The following is a 12,120-nucleotide window of genomic DNA, read 5'->3' as shown; positions in this document are numbered from 1 at the left end:
ACCAGATTGGCAGTAGAGCCTCCCTCAATATCTCGAGCACGGTTGTCCTTTGCTCTCGCCTTTTCTTCCACATCAAGAGTACCAATGAGATCCGAAACAGAAAACTCCTGCCTCTTATGCTTCAGTGAGGTAGCAAAGTTCCTCCACGTGGGAGGAAGCTTAGTGATGATACCTACAGCAATAAACTTGTCCGGTAGGATACAATTGAAGTGCTCAAGTTCTCTAGCAAATGACTTTATCTCATGAGCTTGCTCAACCACGGAGCGCTTGATATGTCTCCAACGTATCTATAATTTTTGATTGTTCCATGCTATTATATTACCCCTTTTGGATGTTTATGGGCTTTATTTTACACATCTATATCATTTTTGGGACTAACCTACTAACCGGAGGCCCAGCTCGTATTGCTGTTTTTTGCCTATTTCAGTATTTCGAAGAAAAGGAATATCAAACGGAGTCCAAACGGAATGAAGCCTTCGGGAGCATGATTTTTGGAACAAACGTGATCCAGAGGACTTGGAGTGCAAGTCAAGAAGCATCCGAAGCTTCCACGAGATAGGAGGGCGCCCCCCTATAGGGCGCGCCCCTGTCTCGTGGGCCCCTCGGGCATCCACCGACGTACTTCCTCCTCCTATATAAGCCTACGTACCCCGAAAACATCCAGGGATTATCCGAAACACAATTTCCACCACCGTAACATTCTGTATCCGCGAGATCTCATCTTGGAGCCTTCACCGACACTCTGCCGGAGGGGGAATCGACCATGGAGGGATTCTACATCAACACCATAGCCCTTCCGATGAGTTGTGAGTAGTTTACCACAGACCAACGGGTCCATAGTTATTAGCTAGATGGCTTCTTCTCTCTTTTTGGATCTCAATACAATGTTCTCCCCCTCTCTTGTGGAGATCTATTTGATATAATCTCTTTTTGCGGTGTGTTTGTCGAGATCCGATGAATTCTGGGTTTACGATCAAGTTTATCTATGAATAATATTTGAAACTTCTCTAAATTATTTTATGCATGATTGAGTTATCTTTGCAATTCTCTTCGAATTACCAGTTTTCTTTGGCCTACTAGATTGATCTTTCTTTCCATGGGAGAAGTGCTTAGCTTTGGGTTCAATCTTGCGGTGTCCTTACTGCTACGTCTTGAGCTTGCGTTGGTTTTCCTCGAAGAGGAGAGGGTGATGCAGCAAGTGTGGCATAAGTATTTCCCTCAGTTTTGGGAACCAAGGTATCAATCCAGTAGGAGGCTCCTCAAAAGTCCCACGCACCTACACAAACAAACTGAGAACTCGCAACCAATGCAATAAAGGGGTTGTCAATCCCTTCACGACCACTTGCGAAAGTGAGATCTGATAGAGATAGTATGATAAGATAAATATATTTTTGGTATTTTATAATATAGATGAAAAAAGTAAAGATGCAAATAAAAGTAGATTGAAAGCAAACATGATAAGAGATAGACCCGGGGGCCATAGGTTTCACTAGAGGCTTCTCTCAAGATAGCATAAGTATTACGGTGGGTGAACAAATTACTGTCGAGCAATTGATAGAAAAGCGCATAGTTATGAGATTATCTAGGCATGATCATGTATATTGGCATCACGTCCATAACAATTAGACCGACTCCTGCCTGCATCTACTACTATTACTCCACACATCGACCGATTTCTGCCTGCATCTAGACTATTAAGTTCATAAGAACAGAGTAACGCATTAAGCAAGATGACATGATGTAGAGGGATAAACTCATGCAATATGATATAAACCCCATCTTGTTATCCTCGATGGCAACAATACAATACATGTCTTGCAACCCTTTCTGTCACTAGGTAAGAACACCACAAGATTGAACCCAAAGCTAAGCACTTCTCCCATGGCAAGAAAGACCAATCTAGTAGGCCAAACCAAACTGATAATTTGAAGAGACTTGCAAAGATAACTCAATCATACATAAAAGAATTAAGAGAAGATTCAAATATTATTCATAGATAAACTTGATCATAAACCCACAATTCATCGGATCTCGACAAACACACCGCAAAAAGAGTTTACATCTAATAGATCTCCACAAGAGAGGGGGAGAACATTGTATTGAGATCCAAAAAGAGAGAAGAAGCCATCTAGGTAATAACTATGGACCTGTAGGTCTGTGGTAAACTACTCACAACTCATCGGAGGGGCAAGGATGTTGATGTAGAAGCCCTCTATGGTCGATTCCCCCTCCGGCAGAGTGTCGGCGAAGGCTCCAAGATGAGATGTCGCGTATACAGAAGGTTCCAGCGCTGGAAATTGTGTTTCGTGGTGTTCCTGGATGTTTTCGGGGTACGTAGGCTTATATAGGAGGAGGAAGTACGTCGGTGGTCGCCCGAGGGGCCCACGAGAAAGGGGGCCCCGCCCTACAGGGGGGGGGGGGGCGGCCCCCAATCTCATGGGGTCATCGGGAGCTTCTTGACTTGCACTCCAAGCTCTTCGGATCACGTTCGTGTTGGGGAACGTAGCAGAAATTCAAAATTTTCTACGCATCACCGAGATCAATCCATGGAGTAATGTAGCAACGAGGGGAAGGAGAGTGCATCTACATACCCTTGTAGATCTCTAAGAGGAAGCGTTCAAGTGAACGGGGTGGAAGGAGTCGTACTCGTCATGATCCAAATCACCGGAGATCCTAGTGCCGAACGGACGGCACCTCCACGTTCAACACACGTGCAACACGGTGACGTCTCCCCTGCCTTGATCCAGCAAGGAGAGAGGGAGAGGTTGGGGAAGACTCCGTCCAGCAGCAGCACGACGGCGTGGTGGTGGTGGAGGAGCGTGGCACTCCAGCAGGGCTTCGCCAAGCACCGCAAGAGACGAGGAGAGAGAGAGGTAGGGCTACGTCAGGGAGAGGTGGAAACTCTTTTGTTGGCAGCCCCAAAGACCTCAACTATATATAGGGGAGAGGGAGGGGGCTGCACGCCCTCTAGGGTTCCCACCCCAAGGGGTGCGGCAGCCCCAAAACCCATCTAGGGTGGCGGCCAAGGGGGGAGAGGGGGAAACTTGCCCCCCAAGAAAGGTGGAGGCGCCCCCTCCCCAAACCCTAGGCGCCTTGGGACCTGGTGGGGGGGGGGGGCGCACCAGCCCACCTGGGGCTGGTCCCCTCTCACACTTGGCCCATGCTGCCCTCTGGGGCCGGTGGCCCCACTTGGTGGACCCCCGGGACCCTCCCAGTGGTCCCGGTACGTTACTGATAGCACCCGAAACTTTTCCGGTGACTAAAATAGGACTTCCCATATATAAATCTTTACCTCCGGACCATTCCGGAACTCCTCGTGACGTCCGGGATCTCATCCGGGACTCCGAAACATTCGGTAACCATGTATATCTATTCCCTATAACCCTAGCGTCATCGAACCTTAAGTGTGTAGACCCTACGGTTTCGGGAACCATGCAGACATGACCGAGACAACTCTCCGGCCAATAACCAACAACGGGATCTGGATAGCATGTTGGCTCCCACATGTTCCATGATGATGTCATCAGATGAACCACGATGTCGAGGATTCAATCAATCCCGTATTCAATTCCCTTTGTCTAGCGGTATAGTACTTGCCCGAGATTCGATCGTCGGTATCCTGATACCTTGTTCAATATCGTTAGCGGCAAGTCTCATTACTCGTTCCGTAACACATCATCCCGTGATCAACCCCTTGGTCACATTGTGCACATTATGATGATGTCCTACCGAGTGGGCCCAGAGATACCTCTCCGTCACACGGAGTGACAAATCCCAGTCTCGATTCGTGCCAACCCAACAGACACTTTTGGAGATACCCGTAGTGCACCTTTATAGCCACCCAGTTACGTTGTGACGTTTGGTACACCCAAAGCATTCCTATGATATCCGGGAGTTGCACAATCTCATGGTCTAAGGAAATGATACTTGACATTAGAAAAGTTTTAGCATACGAACTACACGATCTTTGTGCTAGGCATAGGATTGGGTCTTGTCCATCACATCATTCTCCTAATGATGTGATCCCATTATCAACGACATCCAATGTCCATGGTCAGGAAACTGTAACCATATATTGATCAACGAGCTAGTCAACTAGAGGCTTACTAGGGACATGGTGTTGTCTATGTACCCACACATGTATTTGAGTTTCCTATCAATACAATTATAGCATGGATAATAAACGATTATCATGAACAAGGAAATATAATAATAATAACTAATTTATTATTGCCTCTAGGGCATATTTCCAACAGTCTCCCACTCGCACTAGAGTCAATAATCTAGTTCACATCGCCATGTGATTAACACTCACATGTCACATCGCCATGTGACTAACATCCAAAGAGTTTACTATGTCTCTAAACTAGTTCACATCATCATGTCATTAAGACTCAATGAGTTCTGGGGTTTGATCATGTTTTGCTTGTGAGTGAGGTTTTTAGTCAACGGGTCTGTAACATTCAGATCCGTATGTACTTCACAAATCTATATGTCATATTGTAAATGCTGCTTCCACGCTCCACTTGGAGCTATTCCAAATGGTTGCTCCACTATACATATCCGGTTTGCTACTCAGAGTCATTCGGATATGTGTTAAAGCTTGCATCGACGTAACCCTTTACGCCGAACTCTTTATCACCTCCATAATCGAGAAACATGTCCTTATTTACTCCAAGGACAATTTTGACCGCTGTCCAATGATCCATTCCTGGATCATTCTTGTACCCCTTGACTGACTCATGGCAAGGCACACTTCTGGTGCGGTACACAGCATAACATACTATAGAGCCTACGTCTGAAGCATAGGGGACGACCTTCGTCCTTTCTCTCTCTTCTATCGTGGTCGAGATTTAAGTCTCAACTTCATACCTTACAACTCAGGCAAGAACTCCTTCTTTGACTGATCCATCTTGAACACCTTCAAGATCATGTCAAGGTATGTGCTCATTTGAAAGTACCATTTAGCGTTTTTTGATCAATCCTCATAGATCTTGATGCTCAATGTTCAAGTAGCTTAATCCAGGTTTTCTATTGAAAAACACTTTTCAAACAACCCTATATGCTTTCCAGAAATTCTACATCATTTCCGATCAACAATATGTCAACAACATATACTCATCAGAAATTCTATAGCGATCCCACTCACTTCTTTGGAAATACAAGTTTCTCATAAACTTTGTATAAGCCCAAAATCTTTGATCATCTCATCAAAGCGTATATTCCAACTCCAGATGCTTACTCCAGTCCTTAGAAGGATTGCTGGAGCTTTGCACACTTGTTAGCATCTTTCAGGATTGACAAAACCTTCTGGTTGTATCACATACAACCTTTCCTCAAGAATACCGTCGAGGAAACAATGTTTTGACATCCTATCTGCAAGATTTCATAAATCATGCAGTAACTGCTAATATAATTCCAAGAGACTCTTAGCATCGCTACGAGTGAGAAATTCTCATCGTAGTCAACTCCTTGAACTTGTCGGAAAATATCTTAATGACAAGTCGAGCTTTCTTAATGGTGATACTTACCATCATTGTGTGTCTTCCTTTTAAAATCCATCTGTACCCAACAGCCTTATGACCATCAAGTAGTTCTTCCAAAGTCTACACTTTGTTTTCATACATGGATCCTCTCTCGGATTTTATGGCCTCGAGCCATTTGTCAGAATCCGGGCCCACCATCGCTTCTCCATAGCTCGTAGGTTCATTGTTATCTAGCAACATGACCTCCAAGACAGGATTACCGTACCACTCTGAAGCAGTACCTGTCCTTGGCGGTTTGGTAGTGACTTGATCCGAAGTTTCATGATCACTATCATCAACTTCCACTTCAATTGGTGTAGGTGCCACAGGAACAACTTCTTGTGCCCTGCTACACACTGGTTGAAGTGATGGTTCAATAACCTTATCAAGTCTCCACCATCCTCCCACTCAATTCTTTCGAGAGAAACATTTCCTCGAGAAAGGACCCGTTTAAGAAACAACCATTTTTGCTTCCAGATCTGAAATAGGAGGTATACCCAACTGTTTTGGGTGACCTATGATGATGCATTTATCCGTTTTGGGTTCGAGCTTACTAGGATGAAACCTTTTCACATAAGCATCGCAGCCCCAAACTTTTAAGAAACGACAGCTTATGTTTCTCTAAACCATAGTTCATACATTGTCATCTCAATGGAATTACGTGGTGCCCTATTTGAAGTGAATGCGGTTGTCTCTAATGCCTAACCCATAAACAATAGTGGTAATTCAATAAGAGACATCATGGTACGCACCATATCCAATAGGGTGTAGCTATGATGTTCGGACACACTATCACACTATGGTGTTCCAGGCGGTATTAGTTGTGAAACAATTTCCACAATGTCTTAATTGTATACCAAACTCATAACTCAGATATTCATCTCTATGATCATATCATAGACATTTTATCCTCTTGTCATGATGATCTTCAACTTCACTCTGAAATTACTTGAACCTTTCAATAATTCAGACTTGTGTTTCATCAAGTAAATATACTCAGTATCTACTCAAATCATCCGTGAAGTAAGAACATAACGATATCCACTGCGTGCCTCAGCACTCATTGGACTGCACACATCAAAATGTATTACTTCCAACAAGTTGCTTTCTTGTTCCATTTTACTGAAAACGAGGCTTTCAGTCATCTTGCCCATGTGGTATGATTTGCATGTCTCAAGTGATTCAAAATCAAGTGAGTCCAAATGGTCCATTTGCATGGAGTTTCTTCATGCGTGTACACCAATAGACATGGTTCGCATGTCTCAAACTTTTCAAAATGAGTGAGTCCAAAGATCCATCAACATGGAGCTTCTTCATGCGTTTTATACCAATATGACTTATATGGCAGTGCCACAAGTAGATGGTACTATCATTACTATCTTATATCTTTTGGCATGAACATGTGTATCACTACGATCGAGATTTAATAAACCATTCATTTTAGGTGCAAGACCATTGAAGGTATTATTCAAATAAACAGAGTAACCATTATTCTCCTTAAATGAATAACCGTATTGCGATAGACATAATCCAATCATGTCTATGCTCAACGCAAACACCAAATAACAATTATTTAGGTTTAACACCAATCTCGATGGTAGAGGGAGCGTGCGATGCTTGATCATATCAACCTTGGAAACACTTCCAACACATATCGTCAGCTCACCTTTAGCTAGTCTCCGTTTATTCTGTAGCTTTTATTTCGAGTTACTAACACTTAGCAACCGAACCGGTATCTAATACCCTGGTGCTACTAGGAGTACTAGTAAAGTAAACATTAACATAATATATATCCAATATACTTCCGTCGACCTTGCCTGCCTTCTTATCTACCAAGTATCTAGGGTGGTTCTGCTTTAGTGTCCGTTCCTCTCATTACAGAAGCACTTAGTCTCGGGTTTGGGTTCAACCTTGGGTTTTCACTAGAGCAGCAACTGTTTTTCCATTTCATGAAGTATCCCTTCTTGCCCTTGCCCTTCTTGAAACTAGTGGTTTTACTAACCATCAACAATTGATGCTCCTACTTGACTTCTACTTTGGCGGCGTCAAACATCGCGAATACTTCAAGGATCATCATATCTATCCCTGATATGTTATAGTTCATCACGAAGCTCTAGAAGCTTGGTGGTAATGACTTTGGAGAAACATCACTATCTCATCTGGAAGATTAACTCCTACTTGATATAACTGATTGTTGTACCCAGACAATCTGAGTACAAGCTCAATGATTGAGCTTTTCTCCCTTAGTTTGTAGGCCAAGAAGCTCGTCGGAGGTCTTATACCTCTGACGTGGGCACGAGCCTGAAATCCCAATTTCAGCCCTCGAAACATCTCATATGTTCCGCGACGTTTCGAAATCGTCTTCGGTGCCTCAATTCTAAACCGTTTAACCGAACTATCACGTAGTCATCAAAACGTGTATGTCAGATGTTCGCAACATCCACAGACGACGTTCGAGGTTCAGCACACCGAGCGGTGCATTTAGGACATAAGCCTTCTACGCAGCAATGAGGACAATCCTCAGTCTATGGACCCAGTCCGCATAATTGCTACTATCAACTTTCAACTAAATTTTCTCCAGGAACATATCTAAAACAGTAGAACTAAAACACTAGCTATGACATAATTTGCAAAGATCTTTTGACTATGTTCAGGATAATTAAGTTCATCTTGTGAACTCCCACTCAGATAGACATCCCTCTAGTCATCTAAGTGATTACATGATCCGAGTCAACTAGGCCGTGTCCGATCATCACGTGAGACGGACTAGTCATCATCGGTGAACATCTTCTTGTTGATCGTATCTACCATACGACTCATGCTCGACCTTTCGGTCTCTTGTGTTCCGAGGCCATGTCTGTACATGCTAGGCTCGTCAAGTCAACCTAAGTGTTTCGCGTGTGTAAATTTGGCTTACACCCATTGTATGTGAACGTTAGAATCTATCACACCCGATCATCACGTGGTGCTTCGAAACAACGAACTTTCGCAACGGTGCACAGTTAGGGGGAACACTTTCTTGAAATTTTAATGAGGGATCATCTTATTTACTACCGACGTTCTAAGAAAATAAGATGCATAAACATGATAAACATCACATGCAATCAAAAAGTGACATGATATGGCCAATATCATTTTGCTCCTTTTGATCTCCATCTTCGGGGCTCCATGATCATCATCGTCACCGGCATGACACCATGATCTCCATCATCATGATCTCCATCATCGTGTCTCCATGAAGTTGTCTCGCCAACTATTACTTCTAATACTATGGCTAATGGTTTAGCAATAAAATAAAGTAATCACACGGCGTTGTTCAGTGACACGCAGGTCATACAATAAATAAAGACAACTCCTATGGCTCCTGCCGGTTGTCATACTCATCGACATGCAAGTCGTGATTCCTATTACAAGAACATGATCAATCTCATACATCACATATCATTCATCACATTCTTTTTGGCCATATCACATCACATAGCATACCCTGCAAAAACAAGTTAGACGTCCTCTAATTGTTGTTTGGATGTTTTACGTGGCTGCTATGGGTTTCTAGCAAGAACGTTTCTTACCTACGCAAAAACCACAACGTGCTATGTCAATTGCTATTTACCCTTCATAAGGACCCTTTTCATCGAATCCGATCCGACTAAATTGGGAGAGACTGGCACCCGCTAGCCACCTTATGCAACAAGTGCATATCAGTCGGTGGAACCTGTCTCACGTAAGAGTACGTGTAAGGTCAGTCAGGGCCGCTTCATCCCACGATGCCGCCGAATCAAGATAAGACTAGTAACGGTAAGAATATTGAACAAAATCAATGCCCACAACAACTTGTGTTCTACTCGTGCATAGAATCTATGCATAGACCTAGCTCATGATGCCATTGTTGGGGAACGTAGCAGAAATTCAAAATTTTCTACGCATCACCAAGATCAATCTATGGAGTAATCTAGAAAGGAGGGGAAGGAGAGTGCATCTACATACCCTTGTAGATCGCTAAGCGGAAGCGTTCAAGTGAACGGGGTTGAAGGAGTCGTACTCGTCGTGATCCAACTCACCAGAGATCCTAGTGCCGAATGGACGGCACCTCCGCGTTCAACACACGTGCAGCCCGGTGACGTCTCCCGTGCCTTGATCCAGAAAGGAGAGAGGGAGAGGTTGGGGAAGACTCCATCCAGCAGCAGCACGACGGCGTGGTGGTGGTGGAGGAGCGTGGCACTCCAGCAGGGCTTCACCAAGCACAGTAAGAGACGAGGAGGGAGAGAGGTAGGGTTGCGCCAGGGAGAGGTGGAAACTCTTGTGTTGGCAGCCCCAAAGACCTCAACTATATATAGGGGAGAGGGAGGGGGCTGCGCCCCCTCTATGGTTCCCACCCCAAGGGGTGCGGCAGCCCCAAAACCCATCTAGGGTGGCGGCCAAGGGGGGGAGAGGGGGAAACTTGCCCCAAAGTAAGGTGGAGGCGCCCCTCCCCAAACCCTAGGCGCCTTGGGCCCTGGTGGGGCGGGGGACGCACAAGCCCACCTGGGGCTGGTCCCCTCCCACACTTGGCCCATTCTGCCCTCTGGGGCCAGTGGCCCCACTTGGTGGACCCCCAGGACCCTCCCGGTAGTCCCGGTACGTTACCGATAGCACCAGAAACTTTTCCGGTGACTAAAACAGGACTTGCCAAATATAAATCTTTACCTCTAGACCATTTCGGAACTCCTCGTGATGTCCGAGATCTCATCCGGGACTCCGAACAACATTCAATAACCACGTATATCTATTCCCTATAACCCTAACGTCATCGAACCTTAAGTGTGTAGATCCTACGGGTTCGGGAACCATGTAGACATGACCGAGACAACTCTCCGGCCAATAACCAACAACGGGATCTGGATACCCATGTTGGCTCCCACATGTTCCACGATGATCTCATCGGATGAACCACGATGTCGAGGATTCAATCAATCCCGTATTCAATTCCCTTTGTCTAGCGGTATAGTACTTTCCCAAGATTTGATCATCGGTATCCCGATACCTTGTTCAATCTCGTTACCGGCAAGTCTCTTTACTCGTTCCGTAACACATCATCCCGTGATCAACCCTTGGTCACATTGTGCACATTATGATGATGTCGTACCGAGTGGGCCTAGAGATACCTCTCCGTCACACGGAGTGACAAATCCCAGTCTCGATTCGTGCCAACCCAACAGACACTTTTGGAGATACCCGTAGTGCACCTTTATAGCCACCCAGTTACGTTGTGATGTTTGGTACACCCAAAGCATTCCTACAGTATCCGGGAGTTGCACAATCTCATGGTCTAAGGAAATGATACTTGACATTAGAAAAGCTTTAGCATACGAACTACCCCATCTTTGTGCTAGGCTTAGGATTGTGTCTTGTCCATCACATCATTCTCCTAATGATGTGATCCCATTATCAACAACATCCAATGTCCATGGTCAGGAAACCGTAACCATCTATTGATCAATGATCTAGTCAACTAGAGGCTTACTAGGGACATGGTGTTGTCTATGTACCCACACATGTATCTGAGTTTCCAATCAATACAATTATAGCATGTACAATAAACGATTATCATGAACAAGGAAATATGATAATAATAACTAATTTATTATTGCCTCTAGGGCATATTTCCAACAGTTCATTCCAAAAATCACGCCCCCGAAGGTTTCATTCCGTTGGGACTCCGTTTGATATTCCTTTTCTTCGAAATACTGAAATAGGCAAAAAAACAGCAATATGGTCTGGGCCTCCGGTTAGTAGCTTAGTCCCAAGAATGATATAAATGTGTAAAATAAAGCCCATAAACATCCAAAAGGGGTAATATAATAGCATGGAACAATCAAAAATTATAGATACGCTGGAGATGTATCAAGCATCCCCAAGCTTAATTCCTGCTCGTCCTCGAGTAGGTAAATGATAAAAAGAGAATTTTTGATGTGGAATGCTACCTAGCATAATTCATAATGTAATTTTCTTTATTGTGGCATGAATGTTCAGATCCAAATGAATACAAAATAAAAGTTCATATTGATAAAAGAAATAGTAGCACTTCAAGCATACTAATCAAAGCAATCATGTCTTCTCAAAATAACATGGCAAAAGAAAGTTCATCCCAACAAAATCATATAGTTAGGCTATGCTTCATTTTCGTCACACAAAGATGTTCCCAACTTCTATACCCCCGATGACAAGCCAAGCAATTGTTTCATATTGAAATAATCTCAAACTTTTTCAACCTTCACACAATACATGAGCGTGAGCCTTGGATATAGCACTATGGGTGGAATAGAATATGATGATGGGGATTGTGTGGAGAAGACAAAAAAGGAGAAAGTCTCACATTGACGAGGATAATCAACGGGCTATGGAGATGCCCATCAATTGATGTCAACATGAGGAGTAGGGATTGCCATGCAACGGATGCACTAGAGCTATAAATGAATGCTCAACAAAAGAAAACTAGTGGGTGTGCATCCAACTTGCTTGCTCATGAAGACCTAGGGCATTTGAGGAAGCCCATCGTAGGAATATATAAGCCAAGTTTTATAATGAAAAATTCCCAATAGTATGAAAAAGACAA

Source organism: Triticum aestivum, chromosome 4A, assembly GCF_018294505.1.
Source record: "Triticum aestivum cultivar Chinese Spring chromosome 4A, IWGSC CS RefSeq v2.1, whole genome shotgun sequence".
NCBI lineage: Eukaryota > Viridiplantae > Streptophyta > Magnoliopsida > Poales > Poaceae > Triticum > Triticum aestivum.
This window is presented reverse-complemented; position numbering follows the sequence as displayed.